Here is a 21708-nt window from a genome sequence, read left to right as displayed (position 1 = left end):
CTCAGTCTGATTCTGGCTCTGATCTCTCATACTGATTCTGGCTCTGACTTTTCATACTGATTCTGGCTCTGACCTCTCATACTGATTCTGGCTCTGACCTCTTATACCGATTCTGGCTCTGACCTCTCATACTGATTCTGGCTCTGACCTCTTATACCGATTCTGGCTCTGACCTCTCATACCGATTCTGGCTCTGACCTCTCATACCGATTCTGGCTCTGACCTCTCATACTAATTCTGGCTCTGACCTTTCAATCTGATTCTGGCTCTGATCTCTCATACTGATTCTGCCTCTGACCTCTTATACTGATTCTGGCTCTGACCTCTCACACTGATTCTGGCTCTGACCTCGCACACTGATTCTGGCTCTGACCTCGCACACTGATTCTGGCTCTGACCTCTCATACCGATTCTGGCTCTGACCTCTCATACCGATTCTGGCTCTGACCTCTCAGACTGATTCTGGCTCTGACCTCTCATACTAATTCTGGCTCTGACCTCTCAGTCTGATTCTGGCTCTGACCTCTCACACTGATTCTGGCTCTGACCTCCCACACTGATTCTGGCTCTGACCTCTCACACTGATTCTAGATCTGACCTCTCAGACTGATTCTGGCCCTGACCTCTCACACTGATTCTGGCTCTGACCTCGCACACTGATTCTGGCTCTGACCTCTAACACTGATTCTGGCTCTGACCTCTCACACTGATTCCGGCTCTGACCTCTCACTTTGATTCTGGCTCTGACCTCTCAGACTGATTCTGGCACTGATCTCTCATACTGCTTCTGGCTCTGACCTCTCATAACGATTCTGGCTCTGACCTCTCATACTAATTCTGGCTCTGACCTCTGTCTGATTCTGGCTCTGACCTCTCATACTGATTCTGGCTCTGACCTCTCATACTGATTCTGGCTCTGACCTCTCACTGATTCTGGCTCTGACCTCTCAGTCTGATTCTGGCTCTGACCTCTCATACTGATTCTGGCTCTGACCTCTCACACTGATTCTGGCTCTGACCTCTCACACTGATTCTGGTTCTGACCTCCTCAGACTGATTCTGGCTCTGACCTCTCAGACTGATTCTGGCTCGGACCTCTCATTCTGATTCGGGCTCTGACCTCCCAGACGGATTCTGGCTGTGACCTCTCATACTAATTCTGGTTCTGACCTCTCAGTCTGATTCTGGCTCTGATCTCTCATACTGATTCTGGCTCTGACCTCTCATACTGTTTCTGGCTCTGACCTCTCAAACTGATTCTGGCTCTGACCTCGCACACTGATTCTGGCTCCTACCTCTCATACCGATTCTGGCTCTGACCTCTTATACCGATTCTGGCTCTGACCTCTCACACTGATTCTGGCTCTGACCTCTCACACTGATTCTAGCTCTGAGCTCTCAGACTAATTCTGGCTCTGACCTCTCAGACTGATTCTGGCTCTGACCTCTCAGACTGATTCTGGCTCTGACCTCTCAGACTGATTCTGGCTCTGACCTCTCAGACTGATTCTGGCTCGGACCTCTCATTCCGATTCTGGCTCTGACCTCTCAGACGGATTCTGGCTCTGACCTCTCATACTAATTCTGGCTCTGACCTCTCATACTGTTTCTGGCTCTGACCTCTCAAACTGATTCTGGCTCTGACCTCGCACACTGATTCTGGCTCTGACCTCTCATACCGATTCTGGCTCTGACCTTTCATACCGATTCTGGCTCTGACCTCTCACACTGATTCTGGCTCTGACCTCTCACACTGATTCTAGTTTTGACCTCTCAGACTAATTCTGGCTCTGACCTTTCAGTCTGATTCTGGCTCTGATCTCTCATACTGATTCTGGCTCTGACCTCTTATACTGATTCTGGCTCTGACCTCTCACACTGATTCTGGCTCTGACCTCGCACACTGATTCTGGCTCTGACCTCTCATACCGATTCTGGCTCTGACCTCTCATACCGATTCTGGCTCTGACCTCTCAGACTGATTCTGGCTCTGACCTCTCATACTAATTCTGGCTCTGACCTCTCAGTCTGATTTTGGCTCTGATCTCTCATACTGATTCTGGCTCTGACTTTTCATACTGATTCTGGCTCCGACCTCTCACACTGATTCTGGCTCTGACCTCTCACACTGATTCTGGCTCTGACCTCCCACACTGATTCTGGCTCTGACCTCTCACACTGATTCTAGCTCTGACTTCTCAGACTGATTCTGGCTCTGACCTCTCACACTGATTCTGGCTCTGACCTCGCACACTGATTCTGGCTCTGACCTCTCACACTGATTCTGGCTCTGACCTCTCACACTGATTCCGGCTCTGACATCTCACATTGATTCTGGCTCTGACCTCTGTCTGATTCTGGCTCTGACCTCTCACACTGATTCTGGCTCTGACCTCGCACACTGATTCTGGCTCTGATCTCTCATACTGCTTCTGGCTCTGACCTCTCATACCGATTCTGGCTCTGACCTCTCATACTAATTCTGGCTCTGACCTCTGTCTGATTCTGGCTCTGACCTCTCACACTGATTCTGGCTCTGACCTCTCATACTAAATCTGGCTCTGACCTCTCATCCTGATTCTGGCTCTGACCTCTCAGACTGATTCTGGCTCTGACCTCTCATACTGATTCTGGCTCTGACCTCTCACACTGATTCTGGCTCTGACCTCTCATACCGATTCTGGCTCTGACCTCTCAGACTGATTCTGGCTCTGACCTCTCATTCTAATTCTGGCTCTGACCTCTCAGTCTGATTCTGGCTCTGATCTCTCATACTGATTCTGGCTCTGACTTTTCATACTGATTCTGGCTCTGACCTCTCATACTGATTCTGGCTCTGACCTCTTATACCGATTCTGGCTCTGACCTCTCATACTGATTCTGGTTCTGACCTCTTATACCGATTCTGGCTCTGACCTCTCATACCGATTCTGGCTCTGACCTCTCATACCGATTCTGGCTCTGACCTCTCATACTAATTCTGGCTCTGACCTTTCAATCTGATTCTGGCTCTGATCTCTCATACTGATTCTGCCTCTGACCTCTTATACTGATTCTGGCTCTGACCTCTCACACTGATTCTGGCTCTGACCTCGCACACTGATTCTGGCTCTGACCTCGCACACTGATTCTGGCTCTGACCTCTCATACCGATTCTGGCTCTGACCTCTCATACCGATTCTGGCTCTGACCTCTCAGACTGATTCTGGCTCTGACCTCTCATACTAATTCTGGCTCTGACCTCTCAGTCTGATTTTGGCTCTGATCTCTCATACTGATTCTGGCTCTGACTTCTCATACTGATTCTGGCTCTGACCTCTCAGTCTGATTCTGGCTCTGACCTCTCACACTGATTCTGGCTCTGACCTCCCACACTGATTCTGGCTCTGACCTCTCACACTGATTCTAGATCTGACCTCTCAGACTGATTCTGGCCCTGACCTCTCACACTGATTCTGGCTCTGACCTCGCACACTGATTCTGGCTCTGACCTCTCACACTGATTCTGGCTCTGACCTCTCACACTGATTCCGGCTCTGACCTCTCACACTGATTCTGGCTCTGACCTCTCACACTGATTCCGGCTCTGACCTCTCACTTTGATTCTGGCTCTGACCTCTCAGACTGATTCTGGCACTGATCTCTCATACTGCTTCTGGCTCTGACCTCTCATAACGATTCTGGCTCTGACCTCTCATACTAATTCTGGCTCTGACCTCTGTCTGATTCTGGCTCTGACCTCTCATACTGATTCTGGCTCTGACCTCTCATACTGATTCTGGCTCTGACCTCTCACACTGATTCTGGCTCTGACCTCTCAGTCTGATTCTGGCTCTGACCTCTCATACTGATTCTGGCTCTGACCTCTCACACTGATTCTGGCTCTGACCTCTCACACTGATTCTGGCTCTGACCTCTCACACTGATTCTGGCTCTGACCTCTCACACTGATTCTGGCTCTGACCTCTCATACTGATTCTGGCTCTGACCTCTCACACTGATTTTGGCTCTGACCCCTCATACTGATTCTGTTCTGAGCTCTCATACTGATTCCGGCTCTGACCTTTCAGTCTGATTCTGGCTCTGACCTCTCAGTCTGAATCCGGCTCTGACCTCTCATACTGATTCTGGCTCTGACCTCTCACACTGATTCTGGCTCTGACCTCTCATACCGATTCTGGCTCTGATCTCTCACACTGATTCTGGCTCTGACCTCTCATACTGATTCTGGCTCTGACCTCTCACACTGATTTTGGCTCTGACCCCTCATTCTAATTCTGGCTCTGACCTCTCAGTCTGATTCTGGCTCTGATCTCTCATACTGATTCTGGCTCTGACTTCTCATTCTGATTCTGGCTCTGACCTCTCATACTGATTCTGGCTCTGACCTCTTATACCGATTCTGGCTCTGACCTCTCATACCGATTCTGGCTCTGATCTCTCATACCGATTCTGGCTCTGACCTCTCAGACGGATTCTGGCTCTGACCTCTCATACTAATTCTGGCTCTGACCTCTCAGTCTGATTTTGGCTCTGACCTCTCATACGGATTCTGGCTCTGACCTCTCACACTGATTCTGGCTCTGACCTCTCAGTCTGATTCTGTTCTGAGCTCTCATACTGATTCCGGCTCTGACCTTTCAGTCTGATTCTGGCTCTGACCTCTCAGTCTGAATCCGGCTCTGACCTCTCATACTGATTCTGGCTCGGACCTCTCACACTGATTCTGGCTCTGACCTCTCATACCGATTCTGGCTCTGATCTCTCACACTGATTCTGGCTCTGACCTCTCATACTGATTCTGGCTCTGACCTCTCACACTGATTTTGGCTCTGACCCCTCATTCTAATTCTGGCTCTGACCTCTCAGTCTGATTCTGGCTCTGATCTCTCATACTGATTCTGTCTCTGACTTCTCATACTGATTCTGGCTCTGACCTCTCATACTGATTCTGGCTCTGACCTCTTATACCGATTCTGGCTCTGACCTCTCATACCGATTCTGGCTCTGATCTCTCATACCGATTCTGGCTCTGACCTCTCAGACGGATTCTGGCTCTGACCTCTCATACTAATTCTGGCTCTGACCTCTCAGTCTGATTTTGGCTCTGATCTCTCATACTGATTCTGGCTCTGACCTCTCATACTGATTCTGGCTCTGACCTCTCACACTGATTCTGGCTCTGACCTCTCAGTCTGATTCTGGCTCTGACCTCTCATACTGATTCTGGCTCTGACCTCTCACACTGATTCTGGCTCTGACCTCTCACACTGATTCTGGCTCTGACCTCTCACACTGATTCTGGCTCTGACCTCTCATACTGATTCAGGCTCTGACCTCTCACACTGATTTTGGCTCTGACCCCTCATACTGATTCTGTTCTGAGCTCTCATCCTGATTCCGGCTCTGACCTCTCAGTCTAATTCTGGCTCTGACCTCTCAGTCTGAATCCGGCTCTGACCTCTCATACTGATTCTGGCTCTGACCTCTCACACTGATTCTGGCTCTGACATCTCACACTGATTCTGGCTCCGACCTCTCAGACTGATTCTGGCTCCGACCTCTCATACTGATTCTGGCTCTGACCTCTCATACTAATTCTGGCTCTGACCTCTCAGTCTGATTCTGGCTCTGACCTCTCATACTGATTCTTGCCCTGACCTCTCACACTGATTCTGGCTCTGACCTCTCAGTCTTATTCTGGCTCTGACCTCTCATACCGTTTCTGGCTCTGACCTCTCAGTCTAATTCTGGCTCTGACCTCTCAGTCTGATTCTAGCTCTGACATATCATACTGATTCTGGCTCTGACCTCTCATACTGATTCTGGCTCTGACCTCTCACACTGATTCTGGCTCTGACCTCTCAGTCTTATTCTGGCTCTGACCTCTCATACTGATTCTGGCTCTGACCTCTCATACTAATTCTGGCTCTGACCTCTCATACTTATTCTGGCTCTGACCTCTCAGTCTGATTCTGGCTCTGACCTCTCATACTGATTCTGGCTCTGACCTCTCACACTGACTCTGGCTCTGACCTCTCAGTCTTATTCTGGCTCTGACCTCTCATACTGATTCTGGCTCTGACCTCTCACACTGATTCTGGCTCTGACCTCTCACACTGATTCTAGCTCTGACCTCTCAGACTAATTCTGGCTCTGACCTCTCACACTGATTCTGGCTCTGACCTCGCACACTGATTCTGGCTCTGACCTCTTAGGCTGCATTCACACGGAGTAAACGCTGGCGTTTTTTGTGTGTTTTTTGCACATAGCGCCGCGTTTACGCCGCGTGGCGTCGCGTTAACGCCGCGTATACGCCGCGTTAACGCCGGGCAACGCCACCGCTAAATAGCGCGGCGTTAACGCGGCGTATACGCGGCGTTAACGCAACGCTACGCGGCGTAAACGCGGCGTAAACGCGGCGCTATGTGCAAAAAACACACAAAAAACGCCAGCGTTTACTCCGTGTGAATGCAGCCTTACACTGATTCTGGCTCTGACCTCTTACACTGATTCTGGCTCTGACCTCTCAGACTGATTCTGGCTCTGACCTCTCAGACTGATTCTGGCTCTGACCTCTCAGACTGATTCTGGCTCTGACCTCTCAGACTGATTCTGGCTCTGACCTCTCATACCGATTCTGGCTCTGACCTCTCAGACGGATTCTGGCTCTGACCTCTCATACTAATTCTGGCTCTGACCTCTCAGTCTGATTTTGGCTCTGATCTCTCATACTGATTCTGGCTCTGACTTCTCATACTGATTCTGGCGCTGACCTCTCAGTCTGATTTTGGCTCTGACCTCTCACACTGATTCTGGCTCTGACCTCCCACACTGATTCTGGCTCTGACCTCTCACACTGATTCTAGATCTGACCTCTCAGACTGATTCTGGCTCTGACCTCTCACACTGATTCTGGCTCTGACCTCGCACACTGATTCTGGCTCTGACCTCTCACACTGATTCTGGCTCTGACCTCTCACACTGATTCCGGCTCCGACCTCTCACTTTGATTCTGGCTCTGACCTCTCAGACTGATTCTGGCACTGATCTCTCATACTGCTTCTGGCTCTGACCTCTCATAACGATTCTGGCTCTGACCTCTCATACTAATTCTGGCTCTGACCTCTGTCTGATTCTGGCTCTGACCTCTCATACTGATTCTGGCTCTGACCTCTCATACTGATTCTGGCTCTGACCTCTCACACTGATTCTGGCTCTGACCTCTCAGTCTGATTCTGGCTCTGACCTCTCATACTGATTCTGGCTCTGTCCTCTCACACTGATTCTGGCTCTGACCTCTCACACTGATTCTGGCTCTGACCTCTCACACTGATTCTGGCTCTGACCTCTCACACTGATTCTGGCTCTGACCTCTCATACTGATTCTAGCTCTGACCTCTCACACTGATTTTGGCTCTGACCCCTCATACTGATTCTGTTCTGAGCTCTCATACTGATTCCGGCTCTGACCTTTCAGTCTGATTCTGGCTCTGACCTCTCAGTCTGAATCCGGCTCTGACCTCTCATACTGATTCTGGCTCTGACCTCTCACACTGATTCTGGCTCTGACCTCTCATACCGATTCTGGCTCTGATCTCTCACACTGATTCTGGCTCTGACCTCTTATACTGATTCTGGCTCTGACCTCTCACACTGATTTTGGCTCTGACCCCTCATTCTAATTCTGGCTCTGACCTCTCAGTCTGATTCTGGCTCTGATCTCTCATACTGATTCCTGCTCTGACTTCTCATACTGATTCTGGCTCTGACCTCTCATACTGATTCTGGCTCTGACCTCTTATACCGATTCTGGCTCTGACCTCTCATACCGATTCTGGCTCTGATCTCTCATACCGATTCTGGCTCTGACCTCTCAGACGGATTCTGGCTCTGACCTCTCATACTAATTCTGGCTCTGACCTCTCAGTCTGATTTTGGCTCTGATCTCTTATACTGATTATGGCTCTGACCTCTCATACTGATTCTGGCTCTGACCTCTCACACTGATTCTGGCTCTGACCTCTCAGTCTGATTCTGGCTCTGACCTCTCATACTGATTCTGGCTCTGACCTCTCACACTGATTCTGGCTCTGACCTCTCACACTGATTCTGGCTCTGACCTCTCACACTGATTCTGGCTCTGACCTCTCATACTGATTCTGGCTCTGACCTCTCACACTGATTTTGGCTCTGACCCCTCATACTGATTATGTTCTGAGCTCTCATACTGATTCCGGCTCTGACCTCTCAGTCTAATTCTGGCTCTTACCTCTCAGTCTGAATCCGGCTCTGACCTCTCATACTGATTCTGGCTCTGACCTCTCACACTTATTCTGGCTCTGACCTCTCATACTAATTCTGGCTCTGACCTCTCAGTCTGATTCTGGCTCTGACCTCTCATACTGATTCTTGCGCTGACCTCTCACACTGATTCTGGCTCTGACCTCTCAGTCTTATTCTGGCTCTGACCTCTCATACCGATTCTGGCTCTGACCTCTCAGTCTAATTCTGGCTCTGACCTCTCAGTCTGATTCTAGCTCTGACCTATCATACTGATTCTGGCTCTGACCTCTCATACTGATTCTGGCTCTGACCTCTCACACTGATTCTGGCTCTGACCTCTCAGTCTTATTCTGGCTCTGACCTCTCATACTAATTCTGGCTCTGACCTCTCATACTAATTCTGGCTCTGACCTCTCATACTTATTCTGGCTCTGACCTCTCAGTCTGATTCTGGCTCTGACCTCTCATACTGATTCTGGCTCTGACCTCTCACACTGACTCTGGCTCTGACCTCTCAGTCTTATTCTGGCTCTGACCTCTCATACTGATTCTGGCTCTGACCTCTAACACTGATTCTGGCTCTGACCTCTCACACTGATTCTATCTCTGACCTCTCAGACTAATTCTGGCTCTGTCCTCTCACACTGATTCTGGCTCTGACCTCGCACACTGATTCTGGCTCTGAACTCGCACACTGATTCTGGCTCTGACCTCTTACACTGATTCTGGCTCTGATCTCTCAGACTGATTCTGGCTCTGACCTCTCAGACTGATTCTGGCTCTGACCTCTCAGACTGATTCTGGCTCTGACCTCTCAGACTGATTCTGGCTCGGACCTCTCATTCCGATTCTGGCTCTGACCTCTCAGACGGATTTTGGCTCTGACCTCTCATACTAATTCTGGCTCTGACCTCTCAGTCTGATTCTGGCTCTGACCTCTCATACTGTTTCTGGCTCTGACCTCTCAAACTGATTCTGGCTCTGACCTCGCACACTGATTCTGGCTCTGACCTGTTATACTGATTCTGGCTCTGACCTCTCATACCGATTCTGGCTCTGACCTCTCACACTGATTCTGGCTCTGACCTCACACACTGATTCTGGCTCTGACCTCTCAGTCTGATTCTGGCTCTGACCTCTCAGACTGATTCTGGCTCTGACCTCTCATTCTAATTCTGGTTTTGACCTCTCAGTCTGATTCTGGCTCTGATCTCTCATACTGATTCTGGCTCTGACCTCTCATACTGATTCTGGCTCTGACCTCTTATACCGATTCTGGCTCTGACCTCTCATACCGATTCTGGCTCTGATCTCTCATACCGATTCTGGCTCTGACCTCTCATACCGATTCTGGCTCTGACCTCTCATACTAATTCTGGCTCTGACCTTTCAATCTGATTCTGGCTCTGATCTCTCATACTGATTCTGGCTCTGACCTCTTATACTGATTCTGGCTCTGACCTCTCACACTGATTCTGGCTCTGACCTCGCACACTGATTCTGGCTCTGACCTCGCACACTGATTCTGGCTCTGACCTCTCATACCGATTCTGGCTCTGACCTCTCATATCGATTCTGGCTCTGACCTCTCAGACTGATTCTGGCTCTGATCTCTCATACCGATTCTGGCTCTGACTTCTCATACTGATTCTGGATCTGACCTCTCAGTCTGATTCTGGCTCTGACCTCTCACACTGATTCTGGCTCTGACCTCCCACACTGATTCTGGCTCTGACCTCTCACACTGATTCTAGATCTGACCTCTCAGACTGATTCTGGCTCTGACCTCTCACACTGATTCTGGCTCTGACCTCGCACACTGATTCTGGCTCTGACCTCTCACACTGATTCCGGCTCTGACCTCTCATACCGATTCTGGCTCTGACCTCTCACACTGATTCTGGCTCTGACCTCTCATACCGATTCTGGCTCTGACCTCTCATACCGATTCTGGCTCTGACCTCTCAGTCTAATTCTGGCTCTGACCTCTCAGTCTGATTCTAGCTCTGACCTATCATACTGATTCTGGCTCTGACCTCTCACACTGATTCTGGATCTGACCTCTCAGTCTTATTCTGGCTCTGACCTCTCATACTGATTCTGGCTCTGAACTCTCATACTAATTCTGGATCTGACCTCTCATACTTATTCTGGCTCTGACCTCTCAGTCTGATTCTGGCTCTGACCTCTCATAGTGATTCTGGCTCTGACCTCTCACACTGACTCTGGCTCTGACCTCTCAGTCTTGTTCTGGCTCTGACCTCTCATACTGATTCTGGCTCTGACCTCTCACACTGATTCTGGCTCTGACCTCTCACACTGATTCTAGCTCTGACCTCTCAGACTAATTCTGGCTCTGACCTCTCACACTGATTCTGGCTCTGACCTCGCACACTGATTCTGGCTCTGAACTCGCACACTGATTCTGGCTCTGACCTATTACACTGATTCTGGCTCTGACCTCTCAGACTGATTCTGGCTCTGACCTCTCAGACTGATTCTGGCTCTGACCTCTCAGACTGATTCTGGCTCTGACCTCTCAGACTGATTCTGGCTCTGACCTCTCAGACTGATTCTGGCTCTGATCTCTCAGACTGATTCTGGCTCTGACCTCTCATTCCGATTCTGGCTCTGACCTCTCAGACGGATTTTGGCTCTGACCTTTCATACTAATTCTGGCTCTGACCTCTCAGTCTGATTCTGGCTCTGACCTCTCATACTGTTTCTGGCTCTGACCTCTCAAACTGATTCTGGCTCTGACCTCGCACACTGATTCTGGCTCTGACCTCTTATACCGATTCTGGCTCCGACCTCTCATACTGATTCTGGCTCTGACCTCTCATACTAATTCTTGCTCTGACCTCTCACACTGATTCTGGCTCTGACCTCTCATACCGATTCTGGCTCTGACCTCTCAGTCTAATTCTGGCTCTGACCTCTCAGTCTAATTCTGGCTCTGACCTCTCAGTCTGATTCTAGCTCTGACCTCTCAGACTGATTCTGGCTCTGACCTCTCAGACTGATTCTGGCTCTGACCTCTCAGACTGATTCTGGCTCGGACCTCTCATTCCGATTCTGGCTCTGACCTCTCAGACGGATTTTGGCTCGGACCTCTCATACTAATTCTGGCTCTGACCTCTCAGTCTGATTCTGGCTCTGACCTCTCATACTGTTTCTGGCTCTGACCTCTCAAACTGATTCTGGCTCTGACCTCGCACACTGATTCTGGCTCTGACCTCTTATACCGATTCTGGCTCCGACCTCTCATACTGATTCTGGCTCTGACCTCTCATACTAATTCTTGCTCTGACCTCTCACACTGATTCTGGCTCTGACCTCTCATACCGATTCTGGCTCTGACCTCTCAGTCTAATTCTGGCTCTGACCTCTCAGTCTAATTCTGGCTCTGACCTCTCAGTCTGATTCTAGCTCTGACCTATCATACTGATTCTGGCTCTGACCTCTCATACTGATTCTGGCTCTGACCTCTCACACTGATTCTGGCTCTGACCTCTCAGTCTTATTCTGGCTCTGACCTCTCATACTGATTCTGGCTCTGAACTCTCATACTAATTCTGGCTCTGACCTCTCATACTTATTCTGGCTCTGACCTCTCAGTCTGATTCTAGCTCTGACCTCTCATAGTAATTCTGGCTCTGACCTCTCACACTGACTCTGGCTCTGACCTCTCAGTCTTGTTCTGGCTCTGACCTCTCATACTGATTCTGGCTCTGACCTCTCACACTGATTCTGGCTCTGACCTCTCACACTGATTCTAGCTCTGACCTCTCAGACTAATTCTGGCTCTGACCTCTCACACTGATTCTGGCTCTGACCTCGCACACTGATTCTGGCTCTGAACTCGCACACTGATTCTGGCTCTGACCTATTACACTGATTCTGGCTCTGACCTCTCAGACTGATTCTGGCTCTGACCTCTCAGACTGATTCTGGCTCTGACCTCTCAGACTGATTCTGGCTCTGACCTCTCAGACTGATTCTGGCTCGGACCTCTTATTCCGATTCTGGCTCTGACCTCTCAGACGGATTTTGGTTCTGACCTCTCATACTAATTCTGGCTCTGACCTCTCAGTCTGATTCTGGCTCTGACCTCTCATACTGTTTCTGGCTCTGACCTCTCAAACTGATTCTGGCTCTGACCTCGCACACTGATTCTGGCTCTGACCTCTTATACCGATTCTGGCTCTGACCTCTCATACCGATTCTGGCTCTTACCTCTCACACTGATTCTGGCTCTGACCTCTCACACTGATTCTGGCTCTGACCTCTCACACTGATTCTGGCTCTGACCTCTCATACCGATTCTGGCTCTGACCTCTCAGACTGATTCTGGCTCTGACCTCTCATTCTAATTCTGGCTCTGACCTCTCAGTCTGATTCTGGCTCTGATCTCTCATACTGATTCTGGCTCTGACTTCTCATACTGATTCTGGCTCTGACCTCTCATACTGATTCTGGCTCTGACCTCTTATACCGATTCTGGCTCTGACCTCTCATACCGATTCTGGCTCTGACCTCTCAAACCGATTCTGGCTCTGACCTCTCAGACGGATTCTGGCTCTGACCTCTCATACTAATTCTGGCTCTGACCTTTCAGTCTGATTCTGGCTCTGATCTCTCATACTGATTCTGGCTCTGACCTCTTATACTGATTCTGGCTCTGACCTCTCACACTGATTCTGGCTCTGACCTCGCACACTGATTCTGGCTCTGACCTCTCATACCGATTCTTGCTCTGACCTCTCATACCGATTCTGGCTCTGACCTCTCAGTCTGATTCTGGCTCTGACCTATCAGACAGATTCTGGCTCTGACCTCTCATTCTAATTCTGGCTCTGACCTCTCAGTCTGATTCTGGCTCTGATCTCTCATACTGATTCTGGCTCTGACGTTTCATACTGATTCTGGCTCTGATCTCTCATACTGATTCTGGCTCTGACCTCTCAGACTGATTCTGGCTCTGACCTCTCAGACTGATTCTGGCTCTGACCTCTCAGACTGATTCTGGCTCTGACCTCTCAGACTGATTCTGGCTCGGACCTCTCATTCCGATTCTGGCTCTGACCTCTCAGACGGATTCTGGCTCTGACCTCTCAGACGGATTCTGGCTCTGACCTCTCATACTAATTCTGGCTCTGACCTCTCAGTCTGATTCTGGCTCTGATCTCTCATACTGATTCTGGCTCTGACCTCTCATACTGTTTCTGGCTCTGACCTCTCAAACTGATTCTGCCACTGATTTCTCATACCGCTTCTGGCTCTGACCTCTCATACCGATTCTGGCTCTGACCTCTCAGTCTGATTCTGGCTCTGACCTCTCACACTGATTCTGGCTCTGACCTCTCACACTGATTCTGGCTCCGACCTCTCAGACTGATTCTGGCTCCGACCTCTCATACTGATTCTGGCTCTGACCTCTCATACTAATTCTGGCTCTGACCTCTCAGTCTGATTCTGGCTCTGACCTCTCATACTGATTCTTGCTCTGACCTCTCACACTGATTCTGGCTCTGACCTCTCAGTCTTATTCTGGCTCTGACCTCTCATACCGATTCTGGCTCTGACCTCTCAGTCTAATTCTGGCTCTGACCTCTCAGTCTGATTCTGGCTCTGACCTATCATACTGATTCTGGCTCTGACCTCTCATACTGATTCTGGCTCTGACCTCTCACACTGATTCTGGCTCTGACCTCTCAGGCTTATTCTGGCTCTGACCTCTCATACTGATTCTGGCTCTGACCTCTCATACTAATTCTGGCTCTGACCTTTGTCTGATTCTGGCTCTGACCTCTCACACTGATTCTGGCTCTGACCTCTCATACTAAATCTGGCTCTGACCTCTCATCCTGATTCTGGCTCTGACCTCTCAGTCTGATTCTGGCTCTGACCTCTCATACTGATTCTGGCTCTGACCCCTCAGTCTTATTCTGGCTCTGACCTCTCATACCGATTCTGGCTCTGACCTCTCAGTCTGATTCTGGCTCTGACCTCTCATACTGATTCTGGCTCTGACCTCTCAGACTGATTCTGGCTCTGACTTTTCATACTGATTCTGGCTCTGACCTCTCATACTGATTCTGGCTCTGACCTCTCATACCGTCTCTGGCTCTGACCTCTCATTACGATTCTGGCTCTGACCTCTCAGACTGATTCTGGCTCTGATCTCTCATACTGATTCTGGATCTGACCTCTTAAACTGATTCTGGCTCTGACCTCTCACACTGATTCTGGCTCTGACCTCGCACACTGATTCTGGCTCTGACCTCTCTTACCGATTCTGGCTCTGACCTCTCATACCGATTCTGGCTCTGACCTCTCAGACTGATTCTGGCTCTGACCTCTCATACTAATTCTGGCTCTGACCTCTCAGTCTGATTTCGGCTCTGATCTCTCATACTGATTCTGGCTCTGACATCTCATACTGATTCTGTCTCTGACCTCTCAGTCTGATTCTGGCTCTGACCTCTCACACTGATTCTGGATCTGACCTCCCACACTGATTCTGGCTCTGACCTCTTACACTGATTCTAGCTCTGACCTCTCAGACTGATTCTGGCTCTGACCTCTCACACTGATTCTGGCTCTGACCTCGCACACGGATTCTGGCTCTGACCTCTCACACTGATTCTGGCTCTGACCTCTCACACTGATTCTGGCTCTGATCTCTCATACTGATTCTGGCTCTGACCTCTCACATTGATTCTGGCTCTGACCTCTCAGACTGATTATGGCACTGATTTCTCATACCGCTTCTGGCTCTGACCTCTCATACCGATTCTGGCTCTGACCTATCAGTCTGATTCTGGCTCTGATCTCTCATACTGATTCTGGCTCTGACCTCTCACACTGATTCTGGCTCTGACCTCTCAGACTGATTCTGGCTCTGACCTCTCACACTGATTCTGGCTCTGACCTCGCACACTGATTCTGGCTCTGACCTCTCACACTGATTCTGGCTCTGACCTCTCACACTGATTCTGGCTCTGATCTCTCATACTGATTCTGGCTCTGACCTCTCACATTGATTCTGGCTCTGACCTCTCAGACTGATTCTGGCACTGATTTCTCATACCGCTTCTGGCTCTGACCTCTCATACCGATTCTGGCTCTGACCTCTCAGTCTGATTCTGGCTCTGATCTCTCATACTGATTCTGGCTCTGACCTCTCACACTGATTCTGGCTCTGACCTCGCACACTGATTCTGGCTCTGACCTCTCACACTGATTCTGGCTCTGACCTCTCACACTGATTCTGGCTCTGACCTCTCACACTGATTCTAGCTCTGACCTCTCAGACTAATTCTGGCTCTTACCTCTCACACTGATTCTGGCTCTGACCTCGCACACTGATTCTGGCTCTGACCTTGCACACTGATTCTGGCTCTGACCTCTTACACTGATTCTGGCTCTGACATCTCAGACTGATTCTGGCTCTGACCTCTCAGACTGATTCTGGCTCTGACCTCTCAGACTGATTCTGGCTCGGACCTCTCATTCCGATTCCAGCTCTGACCTCTCAGACGGATTCTGGCTCTGACCTCTCATACTAATTCTGGCTCTGACCTCTCAGTCTGATTCTGGCTCTGATCTTTCATACTGATTCTGGCTCTGACCTCTTATACTGTTTCTGGCTCTGACCTCTCAAACTGATTCTGGCTCTGACCTCGCACACTGATTCTGGCTCTGACCTCTCATACCGATTCTGGCTCTGACCTCTCATACCGATTCTGGCTCTGACCTCTCTCACTGATTCTGGCTCTGAACTCTCACACTGATTCTAGCTCTGAGCTCTCAGACTAATTCTGGCTCTGACCTCTCACACTGATTCTGGCTCTGACCTCGCACACTGATTCTGGCTCTGAACTCGCACACTGATTCTGGCTCTGACCTCTTACACTGATTCTGGCTCTGACCTCTCAGACTGATTCTGGCTCTGACCTCTCAGACTGATTCTGGCTCTGACCTCTCAGACTGATTCTGGCTCTGACCTCTCAGACTGATTCTGGCTCGGACCTCTCATTCCGATTCTCGCTCTGACCTCTCAGACGGATTCTGGCTCTGACCTCTCATACTAATTCTGGCTCTGACCTCTCAAACTGATTCTGGCTCTGACCTCGCACACTGATTCTGGCTCTGACCTCTCATACCAATTCTGGCTCTGACCTTCCATACCGATTCTGGCTCTGACCTCTCACACTGATTCTGGCTCTGACCTCTCACACTGATTCTAGCTCTGACCTCTCAGACTAATTCTGGCTCTGACCTCTCACACTGATTCTGGCTCTGACCTCGCACACTGATTGTGGCTCTGACCTCGCACACTGATTCTGGATCTGACCTATTACACTGATTCTGGCTCTGACGTCTCAGACTGATTCTGGCTCTGACCTCTCAGACTGATTCATGCTCTGACCTCTCAGACTGATTCTGGCTCTGACCTCTCATACCGATTCTGGCTCTGACCTCTCAGACTGATTCTGGCTCTGACCTCTCAGACTGATTCTGGCTCGGACCTCTCATTCCGATTCTGGCTCTGACCTCTCAGACGGATTCTGGCTCTGACCTCTCATACTAATTCTGGCTCTGACCTCTCAGTCTGATTCTGGCTCTGATCTCTCATACTGATTCTGGCTCTGACCTCTCATACTGTTTCTGGCTCTGACCTCTCAAACTGATTCTGGCTCTGACCTCGCACACTGATTCTGGCTCTGACCTCTTATACCGATTCTGGCTCTGACCTCTCATACCGATTCTGGCTCTGACCTCTCAGACTGATTCTGGCTCTGACCTGTCATACTAATTCTAGTTCTGACCTCTCAGTCTTATTCTGGCTCTGACCTCTCATACTGATTCTGGCTCTGACCTCTCACACTGATTCTGGCTCTGACCTCTCATACCGATTCTGGCTCTGACCTCTCAGACTGATTCTGGCTCTGACCTCTCATTCTAATTCTGGCTCTGACCTCTCAGTCTGATTCTGGCTCTGATCTCTCATACTGATTCTGGCTCTGACTGCTCATACTGATTCTGGCTCTGACCTCTCATACTGATTCTGGCTCTGACCTTTTATACCGATTCTGGCTCTGACCTCTCATACCGATTCTGGCTCTGACCTCTCATACTAATTCTGGCTCTGACCTTTCAGTCTGATTCTGGCTCTGATCTCTCATACTGATTCTGGCTCTGACCTCTTATACTGATTCTGGCTCTAACCTCTCACACTGATTCTGGCTCTGACCTCGCACACTGATTCTGGCTCTGACGTCTTATACTGATTCTGGCTCTGACCTCTCACACTGATTCTGGTTCTGACCTCTCATACCGATTCTGGCTCTGACCTCTCATACCGATTCTGGCTCTGACCTCTCAGACGGATTCTGGCTCTGACCTTTCAGTCTGATTCTGGCTCTGATCTCTCATACTGATTCTTGCTCTGACCTCTTATACTGATTCTGGCTCTGACCTCTCACACTGTTTCTGGCTCTGACCTCTCACTTTGATTCTGGCTCTGACCTCTCATACCGATTCTGGCTCTGACCTCTCATACCGATTCTAGCTCTGACCTCTCAGACTGATTCTGGCTCTGACCTCTCATACTAATTCTGGCTCTGACCTCTCAGTCTGATTTTGGCTCTGATCTCTCATACTGATTCTGGCTCTGACCTCTCAGTCTGATTCTGGCTCTGACCTCTCACACTGATTCTGGTTCTGACCTCCCACACTGATTCTGGCTCTGACCTCTCACACTGATTCTAGCTCTGACCTCTCAGACTGATTCTGGCTCTGACCTCTCACACTGATTCTGGCTCTGACCTCGCACACTGATTCTGGCTCTGACCTCTCACACTGATTCTGGCTCTGACCTCTCACACTGATTCTGGCTCTGATCTCTCATACTTATTCTGGCTCTGACCTCTCACATTGATTCTGGCTCTGACCTCTCAGACTGATTCTGGAACTGATGTCTCATACCGCTTCTAGCTCTGACCTCTCATACCGATTCTGGCTCTGACCTCTCAGTCTGATTCTGGCTCTGATCTCTCATACTGATTCTGGCTCTGACTTCTCATACTGATTCTGGCTCTGACCTCTCAGTCTGATTCTGGCTCTGACCTCTCACAGTGATTCTGGCTCTGACCTCCCACACTGATTCTGGCTCTGACCTCTCACACTGATTCTAGCTCTGACCTCTCAGACTGATTCTGGCTCTGACCTCTCACACTGATTCTGGCTCTGACCTCGCACACTGATTCTGGCTCTGACCTCTCACACTGATTCTGGCTCTGACCTCTCACACTGATTCTGGCTCTGATCTCTCATACTTATTCTGGCTCTGACCTCTCACATTGATTCTGGCTCTGACCTCTCAGACTGATTCTGGAACTGATGTCTCATACCGCTTCTGGCTCTGACCTCTCATACCAATTCTGGCTCTGACCTCTCAGTCTGATTCTGGCTCTGATCTCTCATACTGATTCTGGCTCTGACCTCGCACACTGATTCTGGCTCTGACCTCTCAGACTTATTCTGGCTCTGACCTCTCAGACTGATTCTGGCTCTGACCTCTCAGACTGATTCTGGCTCGGACCACTCATTCCGATTCTGGCTCTGACCTCTCAGACGGATTCTGGCTCTGACCTCTCATACTAATTCTGGCTCTGACCTCTCAGTCTGATTCTGGCTCTGATCTCTCATACTGATTCTGGCTCTGACCTCTCATACTGTTTCTGGCTCTGACCTCTCAAACTGATTTTGGCTCTGACCTCGCATACTGATTCGGGCTCTGACCTCTCATACCGATTCTGGCTCTGACCTCTCATACCGATTCTGGCTCTGACCTCTCACACTGATTCTGGCTCTGACCTCTCACACTGATTCTAGCTCTGAGCTCTCAGACTAATTCTGGCTCTGACCTCTCACACTGATTCTGGCTCTGACCTCGCACACTGATTCTGGCTCTGAACTCGCACATTGACTCTGGCTCTGACCTCTTACACTGATTCTGGCTCTGACCTCTCAGACTGATTCTGGCTCTGACCTCTCAGACTGATTCTGGCTCTGACCTCTCAGACTGATTCTGGCTCGGATCTCTCATTCCGATTCTGGCTCTGACCTCTCAGACGGATTCTGGCTCTGACCTCTCATACTAATTCTGGCTCTGACCTCTCATACTGTTTCTGGCTCTGACCTCTCAAACTGATTCTGGCTCTGACCTCGCACACTGATTCTGGCTCTGACCTCTCATACCGATTCTGGCTCTGACCTCTCACACTGATTCTAGCTCTGACCTCTCAGGCTAATTCTGGCTCTGACCTCTCAGTCTGATTCTGGCTCTGACCTCTCACACTGATTCTAGCTCTGACCTCTCAGACTAATTCTGGCTCTGACCTCTCAGACTGATTCTGCCTCTGACCTCTCATACTAATTCTGGCTCTGACCTGTCAGTCTGATTCTGGCTCTGATCTCTCATACTGATTCTGGCTCTGACCTCTCATACTGTTTCTGGCTCTGACCTCTCAAACTGATTCTGGCTCTGACCTCGCACACTGATTCTGGCTCTGACCTCTTATACCGATTCTGGCTCTGACCTCTCATACCGATTCTGGCTCTGACCTCTCAGACTGATTCTGGCTCTGACCTCTCATACTAATTCTAGCTCTGACCTCTCAGTCTTAATCTGGCTCTGACCTCTCACACTGATTCTGGCTCTGACCTCTCATACCGATTCTGGCTATGACCTCTCAGACTGATTCTGGCTCTGACCTCTCATTCTAATTCTGGCTCTGACCTCTCAGTCTGATTCTGGCTCTGATCTCTCATACTGATTCTGGCTCTGACTTCTCATACTGATTCTGGCTCTGACCTCTCATACTGATTCTGGCTCTGACCTCTTATACCGATTCTGGCTCTGATCTCTCAAACCGATTCTGGCTCTGACCTCTCAAAATGATTCTGGCTCTGACCTCTCAGACGGATTTTGGCTCTGACCTCTCATACTAATTCTGGCTCTGACCTTTCAGTCTGATTCTGGCTCTGATCTCTCACACTGATTCTGGCTCTGACCTCTCACTGATTCTGGCTCTGATCTCGCACACTGATTCTGGCTCTGACCTCTCATACCGATTTTGGCTCTGACCTCTCATACCGATTCTGGCTCTGACCTCTTAGACTGATTCTGGCTCTGACCTCTCACACTGATTCTGGCTCTGACCTCGCACACTGATTCTGGCTCTGACCTCTCACACTGATTCTGGCTCTGACCTCTCACACTGATTCTGGCTCTGACCTCTCATATTGATTCTGGCTCTGACCTCTCAGACTGATTCTGGCACTGATCTCTCATACTGCTTCTGGCTCTGACCTCTCATACCGATTCTGGCTCTGACCTCTCATACTAATTCTGGCTCTGACCTCTGTCTGATTCTGGCTCTGACCTCTTACACTGATTCTGGCTCTGACCTCTCATACTAAATCTGGCTCTGACCTCTCATCCTGATTCTGGCTCTGACCTCTCAGTCTGATTCTGGCTCTGACCTCTCATACTGATTCTGGCTCTGATCTCTCACACTGATTCTGGCTCTGACCTCTCAGTCTTATTCTGGCTCTGACCTCTCATACCGATTCTGGCTCTGACCTCTCAGTCTGATTCTGGCTCTGACCTCTCATACTGATTCTGGCTCTGACCTCTCACACTGATTCTGGCTCTGACCTCTCACACTGATTCTGGCTCTGACCTCTCATACTAAATCTGGCTCTGACCTCTCATCCTGATTCTGGCTCTGACCTCTCAGTCTGATTCTGGCTCTGACCTCTCATACTGATTCTGGCTCTGACCCCTCAGTCTTATTCTGGCTCTGACCTCTCATACCGATTCTGGCTCTGACCTCTCAGTCTGATTCTGGCTCTGACCTCTCATACTGATTCTGGCTCTGACCTCTCAGACTGATTCTGGCTCTGACTTTTCATACTGATTCTGGCTCTGACCTCTCATACTGATTCTGGCTCTGACCTCTTATACCGATTCTGGCTCTGACCTTCCATACTGATTCTGGCTCTGACCTCTTATACCGATTCTGGCTCTGACCTCTCATACCGTCTCTGGCTCTGACCTCTCATTACGATTCTGGCTCTGACCTCGCACACTGATTCTGGCTCTGACGTCTTATACTGATTCTGGCTCTGACCTCTCACACTGATTCTGGTTCTGACCTCTCATACCGATTCTGGCTCTGACCTCTCATACCGATTCTGGCTCTGACCTCTCAGACGGATTCTGGCTCTGACCTTTCAGTCTGATTCTGGCTCTGATCTCTCATACTGATTCTTGCTCTGACCTCTTATACTGATTCTGGCTCTGACCTCTCACACTGTTTCTGGCTCTGACCTCTCACTTTGATTTTG

The sequence above is a fragment of the Leptodactylus fuscus genome, chromosome 7, assembly GCF_031893055.1.
Source record: "Leptodactylus fuscus isolate aLepFus1 chromosome 7, aLepFus1.hap2, whole genome shotgun sequence".
Taxonomy (NCBI): domain Eukaryota; kingdom Metazoa; phylum Chordata; class Amphibia; order Anura; family Leptodactylidae; genus Leptodactylus; species Leptodactylus fuscus.
Note: the sequence above shows the minus strand (reverse complement) of the source record.